We start from the raw sequence: 17,850 nt of genomic DNA, 5'->3' as shown, positions 1-17,850 counted from the left end.
ACATGTACATGGATTAGGTTTATTATAATATCTTTCTTATGATCTGAAATGAAAGGCATAGAACCAGACATGCCATTACATTATACATGTACATGGATTAGGTTTATTATAATATCTTTCTCATGATCTGAAATGAAAGGCATAGACCCAGTCATGCCATTACATTATACATGTACATGGATTAGGTTTATTATAATATCTTTCTTATGATCTGAAATGAAAGGCATAGACCCAGTCATGCCATTACATTATACATGTACATGGATTAGGTTTATTATAATATCTTTCTTATGACCTGAAATGAAAGGCATGGAACCAGACATGCCATTACATTATACATGTACATGGATTAGGTTTATTATAATATCTTTCTTATGATCTGAAATGAAAGGCATAGACCCAGACATGCCATTACATTATACATGTACATGGATTAGGTTTATTATAATATCTTTCTTATGATCTGAAATGAAAGGCATAGAACCAGTCATGCCATTACATTATACATGTACATGGATTAGGTTTATTATAATATCTTTCTTATGATCTGAAATGAAAGGCATAGACCCAGTCATGCCATTACATTATACATGTACATGGATTAGGTTTATTATAATATCTTTCTTATGATCTGAAGTGAAAGGCATAGAACCAGACATGCCATCACATTATACATGTACATGGATTAGGTTTATTATAATATCTTTCTTATGATCTGAAATGAAAGGCATAGAACCAGACATGCCATTACATTATACATGTACATGGATTAGGTTTATTATAATATCTTTCTTTATGATCTGAAGTGAAAGGCATAGAACCAGACATGCCATTACATTATACATGTACATGGATTAGGTTTATTATAATATCTTTCTTATGATCTGAAATGAAAGGCATAGAACCAGACATGCCATTACATTATACATGTACATGGATTAGGTTTATTATAATATCTTTCTCATGATCTGAAATGAAAGGCATAGACCCAGTCATGCCATTACATTATACATGTACATGGATTAGGTTTATTATAATATCTTTCTTATGATCTGAAATGAAAGGCATAGAACCAGTCATGCCATTACATTATACATGTACATGGATTAGGTTTATTATAATATCTTTCTTATGATCTGAAATGAAAGGCATAGAACCAGACATGCCATTACATTATACATGTACATGGATTAGGTTTATTATAATATCTTTCTCATGATCTGAAATGAAAGGCATAGAACCAGACATGCCATTACATTATACATGTACATGGATTAGGTTTATTATAATATCTTTCTTATGATCTGAAATGAAAGGCATAGACCCAGTCATGCCATTACATTATACATGTACACGGATTAGGTTTATTATAATATCTTTCTTATGATCTGAAATGAAAGGCATAGAACCAGACATGCCATTACATTATACATGTACATGGATTAGGTTTATTATACTATCTTTCTTATGATCTGAAATGAAAGGCATAGACCCAGTCATGCCATTACATTATACATGTACATGGATTAGGTTTATTATACTATCTTTCTTATGATCTGAAATGAAAGGCATAGACCCAGTCATGCCATTACATTATACATGTACATGGATTAGGTTTATTATACTATCTTTCTTATGATCTGAAATGAAAGGCATAGACCCAGTCATGCCATTACATTATACATGTACATGGATTAGGTTTATTATACTATCTTTCTTATGATCTGAAATGAAAGGCATAGACCCAGTCATGCCATTACATTATACATGTACATGGATTAGGTTTATTATACTATCTTTCTTATGATCTGAAATGAAAGGCATAGACCCAGTCATGCCATTACATTATACATGTACATGGATTAGGTTTATTATACTATCTTTCTTATGATCTGAAGTGAAAGGCATAGACCCAGTCATGCCATTACATTATACATGTACATGGATTAGGTTTATTATAATATGTTTCTTATGATCTGAAATGAAAGGCATAGACCCAGTCATGCCATTACATTATACATGTACATGGATTAGGTTTATTATAATATCTTTCTTATGATCTGAAATGAAAGGCATAGAACCAGACATGCCATTACATTATACATGTACATGGATTAGGTTTATTATACTATCTTTCTTATGATCTGAAATGAAAGGCATAGACCCAGTCATGCCATTACATTATACATGTACATGGATTAGGTTTATTATATCTTTCTTATGATCTGAAGTGAAAGGCATAGAACCAGACATGCCATTACATTATACATGTACATGGATTAGGTTTATTATACTATCTTTCTTATGATCTGAAATGAAAGGCATAGACCCAGTCATGCCATTACATTATACATGTACATGGATTAGGTTTATTATACTATCTTTCTTATGATCTGAAGTGAAAGGCATAGAACCAGACATGCCATTACATTATACATGTACATGGATTAGGTTTATTATACTATCTTTCTTATGATCTGAAATGAAAGGCATAGACCCAGTCATGCCATTACATTATACATGTACATGGATTAGGTTTATTATACTATCTTTCTTATGATCTGAAGTGAAAGGCATAGACCTAGTCATGCCATTACATTATACATGTACATGGATTAGGTTTATTATACTATCTTTCTTATGATCTGAAATGAAAGGCATAGAACCAGACATGCCATTACATTATACATGTACATGGATTAGGTTTATTATAATATCTTTCTTATGATCTGAAATGAAAGGCATAGACCCAGTCATGCCATTACATTATACATGTACATGGATTAGGTTTATTATACTATCTTTCTTATGATCTGAAATGAAAGGCATAGACCCAGTCATGCCATTACATTATACATGTACATGGATTAGGTTTATTATACTATCTTTCTTATGATCTGAAGTGAAAGGCATAGAACCAGACATGCCATCACATTATACATGTACATGGATTAGGTTTATTATAATATCTTTCTTATGATCTGAAGTGAAAGGCATAGACTCAGACATGCCATCACATTATTTAACAGCATATCTTGGTTTGTGTTTTCTGGATATGAGTGCATTGATTATGTGTAAATACAGCAGAGGTATCAAGATCAAATAACATCAAACAAATCTTCCTGGTGTGAGAAGGAAAATATGTTCTGTTCTATACATGAACGGAAACCATTCTGTGTAAATAATAACTATTAAAGATACCTGAATGCTAGAGTGGGCTTTAAAATTTAGACAATGATGCAGATCCACTATCAAATATGGCTGCCATTACTAAAAGTAGAAAAACCTCTAAAAGGGTGAGTCTTTTGTCTTGCATCATATCTGTCCACAATTACTATTGACAACTTCTCAAAAACCACAAAGTCAGTCTCAACCAAACTTGACAGACAGCATCTGGCATAAATTCCTTTAATATGTATGATAATTACTCCCTATTAAATATGGTTGCCATTTTTAAAAAGAGACTAAATATTGAAATGATTTTTTTTCTTCAAATACCACTCAACATAAATTTAAATGAATTTGACAATTTTGTTTTTTAATAATTCTGATCTACAGGTGGCCACATAGGGCTTCTTTTTTAATCAACAAGTTTACTGGTGGCCACATAGTTTTTTTTCTTCTACAATCACTGAGTCCACATGTGGCCACATAGGACTACTTCTACAGTCACCAATTCCAAATGTGGCCACAGAGCTTCTTCTATAATCAACAAGCCCACTGGTGGCCACATAGGGATTCTTCTAAACTCACCAAGTTCACAGATGGTCACATAGGACCTATTTTACTATCATCAGGTCCACAGGTGGCACACTGGGCTTCTTCTATAATTACCAAGTCAAAATGTGGCTACATAGGGCTATAATCACCAAGTCCACTGATGGCCACATAGGGCTTCTTCTATAATTATAAGTCCATAGATGGCCAAATTTTGGTTGAAATTCAACCCATTTTGGTGAAATCTTGCAGAAACTCAAGTAAGGACAACGAACAATCATGGAGCAATAAGTCCCCTACATAAGACTCAACCCATTAATGGTACATGCAAGTCTAAGAACAGTGTTCAAACCAAACTGCCTATGTATATGTTGGATGCTTCTTGGGATATGCCAGCTACAAAGAATATAAACTGAAAATGTTAAGTCAACTGTCAAGGGTCATAACTCCATGCCAAATGAAGTTGGCAAGATAAAGCCCATAAAGGGCATATCTAGGTCTGTGAGATAAAGTATCCACCAAAACTGCTTCAGTGGCCTAAGTGGTTAGAGCATCCACCTCAGATGTTGGTCACTGGTTCATACCCCAGCTGAGTCATACCAAAGGCTTGTAAAACTGGTACTAACAGCTCAGCATTAAGAAATTAGTATTAGGACTGGTCAGCCTGGTGTCATGATAATGTGCCTGGGTAGAACATAATATTACATGTCAGCAGCATGGTACCCCAGTATTATAAACATTAACTACCACAATGCAGACATCATAGCAATTTGACTCAAACTGATAAGCTACATTAAAAATACAAAATTTAAAAAAACAAACACAAACACGCCTCATGTTGAATGGTTCTGAAGCTATGCTGGATGAATGATAATGATGTAAAATGATGGAAAATGGGCAATAACTCTGCTAACATTATACCTAAAAAGATTAAACATCTGAAATGAACATCAACATGTAATATATCATTCACTTACCATAGGGCATCAAATTATATTTAAAGACTGCAGAGCTACATTTGTTAGAAGAAGTGTGAATGGACAGACAGACAGATGAACTGATGAAGGGCCCTGAATATATGAATCTCCAATCATTTCCATTGTTAACAGAAGATCACGTTTCTCTTATCTGATATAAACTATGCTGCATGTCAGACCACTAAAAGCAGTATCCATCTACTGCATACACTGCATGCCAGACCAGTAAAAGAGGTATCCATCTACTGCATACACTGCATGCCAGACCAGTAAAAGCGGTATCCATCTACTGCATACACTGCATGCCAGACTAGTAAAACAAGTATCCATCTACTGCATATGCTGCATGCCAGACCAATAAAAGCAGCATCCATCTACTGCATACACTGCATGCCAGACCAGTAAAAGTGGTATCCATCTACTGCATACACTGCATGCCAGAGACTGGTAAAAGAGGTATCCATCTACTGCATACACTAGATGCCAGACCAGGAAAAGAGGTATCCATCTACTGCATATGCTGCATGTCAGACCAGTAAAAGAGGTATCCATCTACTGCATACACTGCATGCCAGACCAGTAAAAGAGGTATCCATCCACTGCATATGCTGCATGCCGGACCAGTAAAAGAGGTATCCATCTACTGCATACACTAGATGCCAGACCAGTAAAAGAGGTATCCATCTATTGCATACACTGCATGCCAAACCAGTAAAAGAGGTATCCATCTACTGCATACACTGCATGCCAGACCAGTAAAAGCGGTATCCATCTACTGCATACACTGCATGCCAGACCAGTAAAAGTGGTATCCATCTACTGCATACACTGCATACCAGACCAGTAAAAGCGGTATCCATCTACTGCATACACTGCATGCCAGATCAGCAAAAGCGGTATCCATCTACTGCATACACTGCATGCCAGATCAGCAAAAGCGGTATCCATCTACAGCATGCACTGCATGCCAGACCAGTAAAAGCATTATCCATCTACTCATTGTGTCAGTACATAATCTGCAGTAGTGACACTTTTCCCAAATATGCAAAGCATCTAAATTTTGTTGCATCCTCAAGGACAGGAACTGTCAGATGATCTCAAAGCTGCCATTAGCTGGAATTGCAGTTTTGCAGGAATGAACAACATACCTAAAGTTTTCTGGTATATGAACAGCAGACCAAAAACGTTTTCCAGTATAACTGATTAATTTACCAAAATGTGAATACAAATGGATAATCACAATGAAAAACTGTGGATGTAAGTGTGGAGTATTTTGAGGGCATGTACTGTGTGGATGTTCGTGTTGAATATTTTTAGGGCATGTACTGTGTGGATGTACAAGTTGAATATTTTGAGGGCATGTACTGTGTGGATGTACAACTTGAGTATTTTGAGGGCATGTACTGTGTGGATGTACAACTTGAGTATTTTGAGGGCATGTACTGTGTGGATCTACAAGTTGAATATTTTGAGGGCATGTACTGTGTGGATGTATGTACTTAATATTTTTAGGACATGTACCGTGTGGATGTACAAGTTGAATATTTTTAGGGCATGTACTGTGTGGATGTACAAGTTGAATATTTTTAGGGCATGTACTGTGTGGATGTATGTACTGAATATTTTTAGGGCATGTAGTGTGTGGCTATACAAGTTGAATATTTTTAGGACATGTACTGTGTGGATATATCAGTTGAATATTGTAGGGCATGTACTGCGTGGCTATACAAGTTGAATATTTTTAGGACATGTACTGTGTGGATATATCAGTTGAATATTGTAGGGCATGTACTGTGTGGCTATACAAGTTGAATATTTTTAGAGCATGTACTGTGTGGATATATCAGTTGAATATTGCAGGGCATGTACTGTGTGGCTATACAAGTTGAATATTTTTAGAGCATGTGCTGTGTGGATATATCAGTTGAATATTTTAGGGCATGTACTGTGTGGCTATACAAGTTGAATATTTTTAGGACATATACTGTGTGGATGTACAAGTTGAATATTTTTAGGACATATACTGTGTGGATATATCAGTTGAATATTTTAGGGCATGTACTGTGTGGCTATACAAGTTGAATATTTTTAGGACATATACTGTGTGGATGTAAAAGTTGAATATTTTTAGAGCATATACTGTGTGGATATATCAGTTGAATATTTTAGGGCATGTACTGTGTGGCTATACAAGTTGAATATTTGTAGGACATGTACTGTGTGGATATACAAGTTGAATATTTTTAGAGCATATACTGTGTGGATATATCAGTTGAATATTTTAGGGCATGTACTGTGTGGCTATACAAGTTGAATATTTGTAGGACATGTACTGTGTGGATGTATGAGTTGAATATTTTGAAGGCATATACTGTGTGGCTATACAAGTTGAATATTTTGAGGGCATGTACTGTGTTGATGTACGATTTTAATATTTTAAGGGCATGTACTGTGTGGATGTACGTGTTGAATATTTTAAGGGCATGTGCTGTTTGGATGTATGTGTTGAATATTTATAGGATATGTACTGTGTGTATGTATGTGTTGAATATTTTTAGAGCATGTACTGTGTAGATGTACGATTTGAATATTTTGAGGGCATGTACTGTTTGGATGTACGTGTTGAATATTTTGAAGGCATGTACTGTGTGGATGTATGTGTTGAATATTTTTAGAGCATGTATCGTGTAGATGTACGATTTGAATATTTTGAGGCATGTACTGTTTGGATATTTGTGTTGAATATTTTGAGGGCATGTACTGTGTGGATGTATGTGTTGAATATTTTTAGGGCATGTACTGTGTAGATGTATGATCTGAATATTTTGAGGGCATGTACTGTGTGGATGTGTGAGATGAATATTTTAAGGGCATGTACTATGTGGATATATGTGTTGAATATTTTGAGGACATGTACTGTATGGTTGTAAGTGAGGTTATTTTGAGGGCATGCACTGAAAATCTGTTGATAAATAAATACAGTGCACTAATATTCTTAACTTTATGAACACCCCCTCCCCCATATTTCTGGTAAAGATATTTTTAACCAAATCTATGAGTAGACACTAACTACAGCTCAGGTTAGTCATGTTCTTCTGCTCAGGTGTGTTGATTTAAAAAGCAAAAGCATACTTTCCAGGTAAACCAAAACTGCATGCAGGTACAGGTTACATGATCACTGTACTACATGTATGTGTATACCTCAAGTAATGAAATAACAAGTACTGTAATATATATAACAATTGGCACACTTTAAAATACAAAAACAAAATTAAAATATAAACAGATTTTAAAAGATACATAAATAATATAAACAGAATTTGTGAATAGTTTACTCTAGTTGGATGATGACAGCCCCAAAGCCTTTCTGCACACTCGTGATGAGCTTTAGAAACAGAACAGTGATAAAGATGGTATGAGCTCTAAAGTGGCCCTCTGTAGGATTGGCCAGCCTATTCTAATAACAAAAATATTGATTCATGTTATGGGCCAGACTTTAATATTGATATTGTAAGCATTATCACAGATTCAGATGTACCTGATTACCATATCACTGGCATGGAGCTTCATCAGCTCTGTCAAATTCAATAAATCTCCAAGGTTTTCATTCAAGTAATAATAAAATGATGAAAGTATCAGCTCTTCATTGTTTCAGAGCTATGTCAGTTTACTCAGTGTTATTCTAAGAGAAACTTCCCATGCTGTGAAAATACAGTGTGATAAAAACAATCTAACAGAGTGGTTCCGCAGATGATCTCTAAGAGCGACTCTGCAGATGATCAATAAAAGTGGTTCTGCTGATGATTTAAAGAGTGGCTCTGAAGACATTGCATATGGGTGGCACTGCATATGATCTCTAAAAAAAGACTGGCAGATGATCTATAAGAGTGGCTTTGTAAATGTTCCATATGGGTGGCTCTGCAAATGATCCATAAGAGTGGCTCTGCAAATGATCTCTAAAAGTAGTGCAGCAGATGATCCATGAGAGGTCCTGTCGATGATGTATAAAAGTGGCTCTGCAGATGAATGCTAAAGGTAGATCTGCAGATGATCTCTAACAGTGACTGCAGTTGATCCATAGGAGTGGCTCTGCAGATGATCTATAAGATTGACTTTGTAGATGATCTATAAGGGTGGCCCTGCAGATGACCTCTAAGGGTCATTCTGCATATGATCCATAAGGATGGCTCTGCAGATTATCTATAAGAGTGACTCTGCAGATGGTTTATAAAAGTGGTTTGGTAGATGGTCTATAAGAGTGGCTTTGCATATGATCTATAAGAGTGGCTCTGCAAATGATCAATAAGAGTGGCTCTGCAGATGATCTGTAAGGATGACTCTGAATGATCTCTCTAACAGTGACTGCAGTTTATGTGAGTGGCTATGTAAATGATCCATAAGGGTGGCTCTACTGATGACCTATAAGAGCAGATCTGCAGATGACCTATAAAAGTGGTTTGGCAGATGATCTTTAACAGTGGCTCTACAGATGATCACTAAGAATGACTCTGCTGATGATCCATAAGAATGGATCTGTAGATTATCTGTAAGTTTGGCACTGCAGATAATGCTCCAGTCCAAGCAAATCCATTTTGAGCTGCCTAAATAAACTGTTCTATAAGGTTTTAAATAAAAAATATATGAACAGACTTAATGTTTTTCATTGCTATTAAATTGGCTTCAGACATCGATACAGAACAAGTAATCACGTTTGTTGTATATTCCAATGTAGAAAAATATATCTTAAAGGGTAAAGATCTATTGCTTCTTTGTTCATTCCATGAAAATCATTTGATCCTGTATGGAAATCTTTACAACCTACCTAAATAAACTACAATGTTAGAGAAAAGTTTTTTTAAATTGTCATTGACATACACAAGGAGACAAATCACATAAAAACTAAACTAAGGATTAAATGGTCCAATTTAAGCAATGCTGGAATAAAAATAGGCCACAATCTCAGTCCAAGACCACTCTGATGGCCTCATAGGTTACAGCGTCTGCCTTGGATGTGGGAGGTCATGGACTTGAACCCAGTGTTAGGACTGGTCAGCTTGGTGTCACGATAATGTAACTGTGTGGGACATGATGCTACATGTCTGTGGCAATTAATATCCCAGTACTAAACACCATTATAAACGGGCACACTGCTGACATAGTAGTGTCTGATAAGAATAAAATCATTAAAGTTATGTTAAAAATCCAAATCTCAAATGTACACATACCACTAGACAGATATTAAAATAGGAATGAATAATTCTGATGTAAACAATGTTACACTGACCTACACTTGACCTACATGTATATCACAATAACCTATTACAATATTATGGGACACATGACCTTCTCAGAATCTTTTTTTTATCAGGTACTTTGCGCCTTTTTCTGAGAACCCTTCTTTGTGTGAAAGTGTCCTTACTCAAGGAGTAGAGTGCTGAGCTTTGTTAATGTTCCACTCCATTATGCCCATTTTCCGAGACTTAGTCTCAGGACCCATGACAGTCAAAACATTGATTTTTACCACTGAGGATATTCATTTATTACAAGGCAATGATCTAGCTGTAGATAAGGTTAATCTACATGTATCTGACAAGCCTTGTTTGGATCAAAAAGTTAATCCTCTTGTGCAGTTACTAGAACTATGGCAAAAAGAGTTCCTGAGAATGATGTTGACCACCTGAAGTACCTGTTGGTGATGAGTGGTCAATGTGCAATCACACTGTTGTTCTAAAGTCATATCGACAAGAAATTCTTAGTCTAGCCCACGAAACTCCTTTGGCTGGTCATTTAGGAGTCAGTAAGACCTACCATAAGATCCTGAATCATTTTTATTGGCTGAATGAGTGAACGTGATGCTTGTAAATACTACAGATCTTGTCATACTTGTCAAATGGCAGGAAAACCCAATCAGAAGATACCTAAGGATAATCTGCAACATATTCCTGCACTTGACAAGCCATTCAGCCAAATAATGATTCAATTTGTGGGCTCCATGTCTAACACCAAGTCAAACAACTAATACTTGCTGACCATAATATGTACATCCACAAGAGTTCCAGAGGCTATTCCAGTCAGGACTATTATAACTAAAACCACAGTAAAGTCTTTGATAAAAAAAAAATTTGCTCTTTTTGGTCTTCCCAAATCTGTCCATCAAAGGTCATATTATGTCTGGAATTTTCCAACAAGTTATATGTGAATTAGGCATCCTACACTTGAAATCGTATGCCTATCACTCTAAAGTCATGATGCTTTGGAAACATTCAATCAATTTAGTTATACCTGTCCCCCACAGTAAGGATTTTAACAATGGCATTCAAGTGACTTTGGTTTAACCAATCTTCAGAACTCAGAAATATTAAATAATGTTTATCAGAAACTTTCATATCAACAGCCAAAAGAAAAGAGTGAACTAAAACCAGCTATAATATGAATATGAACACTTGGTTCCAAACGTTCCAACACAAACAAAATTTACCATGTCATTGAAATCTACACCCATGAAACAGCATTCTTACAGGATGAATCCTCTCAAACAGGAGGGTTTATAATTTTTTTTTACTTGGCACTGTTTTAATCTTACTTAATACTCCACACTGTTTTAATCTTACTTAATACTCCACACTGTTTTAATCTTACTTAATATTCCACACTGTTTTAATCTTACTTAATACTCCACACTGTTTTAATCTTACTTTATACTCCACACAGTTTTAATCTTACTTAATACTAGGCACAGTTTTAATCTTACTTAATACTAGGCACAGTTTTAATCTTACTAAATACTCCACAGTTTTAATCTTAGTACTCTGCAGTTTTAATTTTACCTATTACTTCAGTATTAATCTTACTCACTACTCTGCACTGTTTTAATCTTACTTAATATTCAGCACTGTTTTAATCTTACTAAATACTCTGCACTGTTTTAATCTTACTTAATACTAGGCACAGTTTTAATCTTACTTAATACTAGGCACAGTTTTAATCTTACTAAATACTCAGCACAGTTCTAATCTTACTTAATACTCCACACAGTTTTAATCTTACTTAATACTCAGCACAGTTTTAATCTTACTTAATACTCAGCACAGTTTTAATCTTACTAAATACTCCACAGTTTTAATCTTAGTACTCTGCAGTTTTAATTTTACCTATTACTCAGTACTCTGCACTGTTTTAATCTTACTTAATATTCAGCACTGTTTTAATCTTACTAAATACTCTGCACTGTTTTAATCTTACTTAAAACTGTGTGTGTGTGTGTGTGTGCGTGCATGCATGCATGTATGTATGTATGTATGTTGGTCTGAGCACGTTAATGTTTTTGTTATATTGGTTTTATCTACCCATACTGGCCTGAGTATGTATCTAATAGAACTAAAATAAAGATTCTTTAGTAAAAATTTAAATTGGTGTCCTGTAAAATTTATGGTTTAGTTCCATACAATATCATACATCTATATTCTCCTAAGACTTTGGACCTCATAAGACTAAGTATACATTGTTAATAATCTGTGGCAAAAGTGTTGCATGTTAATTTTTCTTCTCTGAATTCATAATGTATCATTTAATGTTCTGCAAGTTACTTACAATTACAAATTTGAAGAAAACAAACATTGTTCATGCAGTTAATTTGTTTTCATCTTTATGTACTGATCACAATATGCTAATGTTGTAATTATATTTTCGTCTATATGGTAATGCCTTTTTCTAAAATATATTTATGTAGAATTTATCTTGATACTAAATTAACATTATGTACCAAAACTAATGAGTACCATAAGTTGTTGTCATTTAAGCTGATTAGTTGAATTTATAATGTATTAGTTAAGTTTTATGAAAATGTATACTATACAAGAGCAAAGATAAAAAATAGCAAGTATTATCATAATTAGTTTAACTGCAAACAATAATAGTGACAGCATCTGACCAATAACGTTCAAAACCTGTTTGATTAATGCCGCTATAATTAAACATCGTATTATCACCACCTGTATAACACAGTTTGATCACTGCACCCTTAAAATTTAACTGCAAACATTAATATTCACTGGGATCATCTGACTATGAACTAGACAAAAAAATGTTGATCAACAACACCATAATCAAAGCACCGTTAATGTCATTTGCCAATTTACTCTACTACTGAATTTAATACCATTCTGGAACACAAAATATCATGCTGACTTGAAATAACTTTGCATTACTGTTGCATACTGTTGAAAGTCAGCCATACTATCCTGATTTATGAAAAATTTTAAAATGTTTTTCTAATGTTACAATTCCAATAATAACTTCAAATTCTCTTTAGCATAAACAAAGAACATTCATTTTGGTTAGCAAACAACTAGATGTGATAATTCTTTTTGTTCAGATTTGGACTGGAAATTTGCTGATACCTATCTGATGTAAATTTAAGAGCTGAAAATTGACCTTTAACCATCTCTTGGCATGTTTGCTGAAATAGAAATACTTAATAAAATAAATAGGCTATGTGTGTTCCATTGCTTTTACTATGTTCCAGTTGGGTCCAAATCAGCCAGGCATTTTGGCCAAGACAGGGGTAATCAGGACCAAATAAGCTGATTGTACTGAATCAACAATGGTCCTAATCAGCTAGCATTCATGGAGGTCCACTATAATTTACAAAACATCCTTTTATCAATGGTAACGCTATCCCTTACCCTACTCATTCAATGGTATGATCCAATTACCAAAGTCTGGATCTCTTCTGACCGCTCCAGTGGCCTAGTGGTCAGAGCATCTGCCTTGATATGGGAGGTTGTGGGTTGAAACCCAGGCCAAGTCATACCAAAGACTTATTTTTAAGAAATGGTACAAAAAGCTGCCTTGCTAGGCGCTCAGCATTAATAAGTTACTGTTAGGACTGGTCAGCCTGGGGTCAGGATAATGTGACTGGGTGGGACATCATGCTACATGTCTGCAGCATGATACCCCAGTGCTAGACATCACTATAACCTGCCAAACTGCAGACACTGTAGCGATATGACTAAAAAAATGGTTAAAGTTACGGTTAAAATCTAGATCACACAGACATACACATACACTGGATCTCTTCTTCAGAGTGAGAAGGAGGAATTAAACTATCAGTCATATACGTACGATATAATAATAACAGTATTATTATATAGTACACGTATGACTGATAGTTAAACTGTAAGAAACAATATGAGCCCCTGTGGGGCAGCCCGTTGCCTTCGTTACTAGCATGCAATTCCTGCTTAAGCTCAGAACCATTTCATTCCTTACAATAGACTAAAATTGCCAGCACCATCACTCAGCACGGAACGTGAGTAGCTCTCGTATCATACGTATCCATGCAAACGCGATGATACGTATCCACACAAACATGAGTAGCTCTAGGATGATACGTATCCATACAAATATGAGTGGCTCTAGGATGATACGTATCCATACAAACATGATTTAGAACAGCAAGTAGCCCGCATTAGAGTGAGCGAATCAGCATTGCTATACCACCACCACCCCACCACCAACTATTTCCTTGATCAAACACAATCATATTGTCAACTCTTACTTACGATCACTTTAAGCTAATATGATGTCAGAACGCTATAGTTCCCTCTCCCGTAAGAGTTTTTACATTCCCTCTCCGTACAAAATTCACAATAAACTTCACATGCCCTCGGGAATTTTGACAAGTGGTTGCTGCTATTGTATGCCTGCAGCTTTTTGCAGACACATGTTAACCGACTGCTGTTAGCCCACACACCGTAAGTACTATATTATAAATTTCCATAAACCTTACCTGACAGGACTCAGTGAGATTCCATGAAAGTCTTTTATCTGTATCTATGGTATGCGTTCAAAATCACAACATGTTAAAGTAGGAATTATATCAGGAACATTTTTCTTTATTATTGTTATTATTTTTTGTTTGTTTAACCGGAAGTTGTTCAAGGGACGTTATTCTTTCATACTTGTGCCTGATACTTTCATGATTCACTTCCCATGGTAATAACCACCTGTACCCAACTCGACGATCTACGATCCTATTTCCCATTCCTATCCGCAATACCATACTCTAGTCCATATTTTCCATAACAGTATATTTATCTGCATTCTATTTAACTCGCATTCACCGTCAATTTTTATACTGAATCTCAGTTCACCATGTAGTCTATCCAACACTGTTCCAAGCGAGTTGGATCCTGTTCAAGTCCGGCCTACCTTCTAATTGGTTAAGTTATTTTAACTGGTTTTAATTACTCATACGATAAGTATTATTTGTTTCAAGCATTAGGAATATACCATAACAATAGCCACAGCAGTTATAATAGACGTGCTCTGCAAAAAGAGACCCACCCAGCTATGTTTATATTTTAGCAAATAGTTAATCATTCTCAAGTGATAAACCCGTTTTCATTTGTTTATATATTCTCTCCCCTATTCGTTTCCATCATAATTCTTTTCCTCTAGTTGTCTTTTGTTGTTATAGGTTTTAAAAATACAACTTAACGCATCATACATACATACATACATACATACATACATACATACATACATACATACATACATACATACATTTTGTTGTTGGCATCTGTTAGTCTCGAGAGACGATGGAACTGCGCCCATGAGAGATGGCCCGATTGGTGGTTGTGCAGAGTCTGCTGTGGCTATGTAGTCCAATGCGGGAGTGGCAGTCCCTGCTGCACTTGCTGCACTTGAGGTTGCGTCTGGTGTTGGTTGGAGCTGCTCCTTCTTCCTCTGCGATCGTCTTTCATCAGCTAGCAAGCATAGCTTGTCCTCTCCAGCTTTCAGACCATTGATCACAGCATGTCGCCAGCTTGATCTGTCTAGAGCGAGCTCTTCCCAGGTGTTGACATCGATATCAAGGGCTTTCATGTCGTGCTTGCAGTCATCCTTGAAGCGGAGATGTGGACGTCCGATCGACCTTTTGCCAGAGGCGAGTTTCGAATAAAAAAATGTCTTTGGGGATGCGTCCGTCATCCATCCGACGTACATGGCCCAGCCATCTGATGCGACGTTGGCGGAGAAGTGTAATCATGCTGGAAATCTGGGCACGCTCGAGCACCTCGTTGTTTGTTACTCGATCGCTCCAGGTGATCCCGAGTATGCGTCGGAGGCATCGTATGTGAAAGGCGCTCAGTCTTTTCTCTTGTGAGGCGTACAGAGTCCATGCAGACACGGTATACGGTGATGTTAGTGTTCAGGGTCAGCATGCTTTTGTTCCACACTCTCTGCGACAACCTGGAGAGAGTTGTTGATGCCTTTCCGATCCGCTTGTTGAGCTCAGCATCGAGCGAGAGGTTGTTGGTGATGGTAGAGCCGAGGTACATGAACTGACTCACCACCTCAAGTTCGTAGTTGTTGATGATGATGCTTGGGGGCTCCGCGTCCTGAACCATCACGTTTGTTTTCTTTAGGCTTATGGTTAACCCAAACTCATCGCATGCTTTAGCAAAGCGGGCCATCAGGCGCTGCAGCTCATCTTCTGTGTGAGTGGCTAGAGCAGCATCGTCTCGAAGAACCTGTCCCTGATGGTTACTTCACGCACTTTGCTCTTTGCCTTCAATAGTGCCAGGTTGAACAGTCTGCCGTCTGATCGCGTGTGCAGGTAAATCCCTTCTGTGGACGTCCCAAAGGCGTGCTTGAGCAGGACTGCGAAGAAGATGCCGAAGAGCGTGGGGGCAAGGACGCAGCCCTGTTTAACTCCACTGCGGATGTCAAAGGGGTCGGATATTGAGCCATCTTACTGCACTGTACCTTTCATGTCATCGTGGAATGACTGGATCATGCTTAGCGGCTTTGGAGGGCAACCAATTTTCGCCAGGATTGTGAAGAGTCCGTCTCTGCTGACCAGATCGAATGCCTTGGTGAGGTCTATAAAGGCCAGCCAGGTAGAGGGGTCTGTGTTGTTCTCTGCATTTTTCCTGCAGTTGCCTGACAGAGAAGATCATGTCGATTGTGGACCTCTCTGCGCGGAACCCGCACTGCGACATTGGATAAACTCTGTCAGCAAGCGTCTGCAGCCTGTTCAGGATGACGCGTGCGAAAACTTTACCCACGATGCTGAGAAGTGTTATGCCCCTGTAGTTGTTGCAGTCGCTTCTGTCGCCCTTGTTCTTGTACAGGGTTATGATGTTAGCGTCTCTCAGGTCCTGAGGCACTACACCCTCGTCCCAGCACTGGCAGAGGAGGTCGTGCAGGTGTGTGAGCAGCACGCTACAGCCGCACTTGATGAGTTCTGCTGTGATGCCATCTTTCCCTGGGGCTTTACCTAGGGACAGTTTCTCTAAGGCCTTCTTTAGTTCGTCTACAGTAGGGTTCTCGTCCAGTTCGGCCATGAGAGGGAGGTTTTCAAATGGCGTTCAGGGCAGACTTCAGTAGTGCTGTCAGTTTCTTCGTGGGACCCATTGCTTTCTTTATGCCGTCGTATATGCCTCTGATGTTTCCAATATCTACTGCTGACTGGATGCTCTGACAGAGCTGAAGCCAGTATTCACTGGCACACTGCCGTGCTAATCTCTGCACTTTGCTTCTGATAGACCTGTATGCCTGTAGTGTCCTCTGGCAGGGGGATCGCTTGTATTGCAGGTGAGCACTGCGACACTCTTCTATGGCTGGCATGAGTGTGGCAGAGTTAGCCTCAAACCAGTCATTGTTCTTTGATTGCTTCTTAACAAAGATCTTTGTAGCTGTGCTGTACACAGTCTCTCTGATGTGATCCCATCTTTCTTTGGCACTGCCGTTGGGGGGTTCTGAATCAAATGTCTTGGAAAGAGCATAGGTAAATTCCTCAGCCTTGTCTGGATACGATGTTTTGCTCACATCAATGCGTGGTTTACCCTCTTGCCTAGAGCGGTGGATCTTCTTCGGCTGAAGCTTCATACATACATACATACATAGTATAGAACGCCAATTTAGTGACAAGCTTGGGGCATAGCGGGAGAAATCCACGTTTAATGGCGTATATGGAAGTAGTAATAGGGTACGATATAGGGCAAATGAGAACAAAGAAGGAAAAACACCCTGTGACATATAGGGCACAATGGGAATTTAACATGGGAAATTTTAACATGGCTGGGACTATAGGGGGACAAAAAAAAGTATTGGGACTGAATAGGGACAAGATGAATGGAACAGGGAAGGT

The 17,850-nt window shown here is 37.3% G+C and overlaps 1 protein-coding gene across 2 annotated transcripts in view; it reads right to left on the bottom strand.

Moving 5' to 3' along the window:
- Nucleotides 1-14,614, bottom strand: part of LOC149794832 (protrudin-like) — a 96,647-nt gene extending 82,033 nt beyond the window's left edge. The window contains exon 1 of one of the 2 annotated variants that reach the window (XM_089964490.1): nt 14,485-14,614. The gene's annotated coding sequence lies outside the window, so the exon portion shown is untranslated. Of the gene's footprint in view, nt 1-14,257; nt 14,436-14,484 lie in introns of those variants that run through there. The other variant, XM_089964491.1, reaches the window with a different exon arrangement.
- Between the last annotated feature and the right edge of the window lie 3,236 nt (nt 14,615-17,850).

The sequence above is a fragment of the Sinohyriopsis cumingii genome, chromosome 7 (assembly GCF_028554795.1).
Source record: "Sinohyriopsis cumingii isolate HCF-2022 chromosome 7, ASM2855479v2, whole genome shotgun sequence".
In the NCBI taxonomy this organism is placed as follows: Eukaryota; Metazoa; Mollusca; class Bivalvia; order Unionida; family Unionidae; genus Sinohyriopsis; species Sinohyriopsis cumingii.
This window is presented reverse-complemented; position numbering and strand designations above follow the sequence as displayed.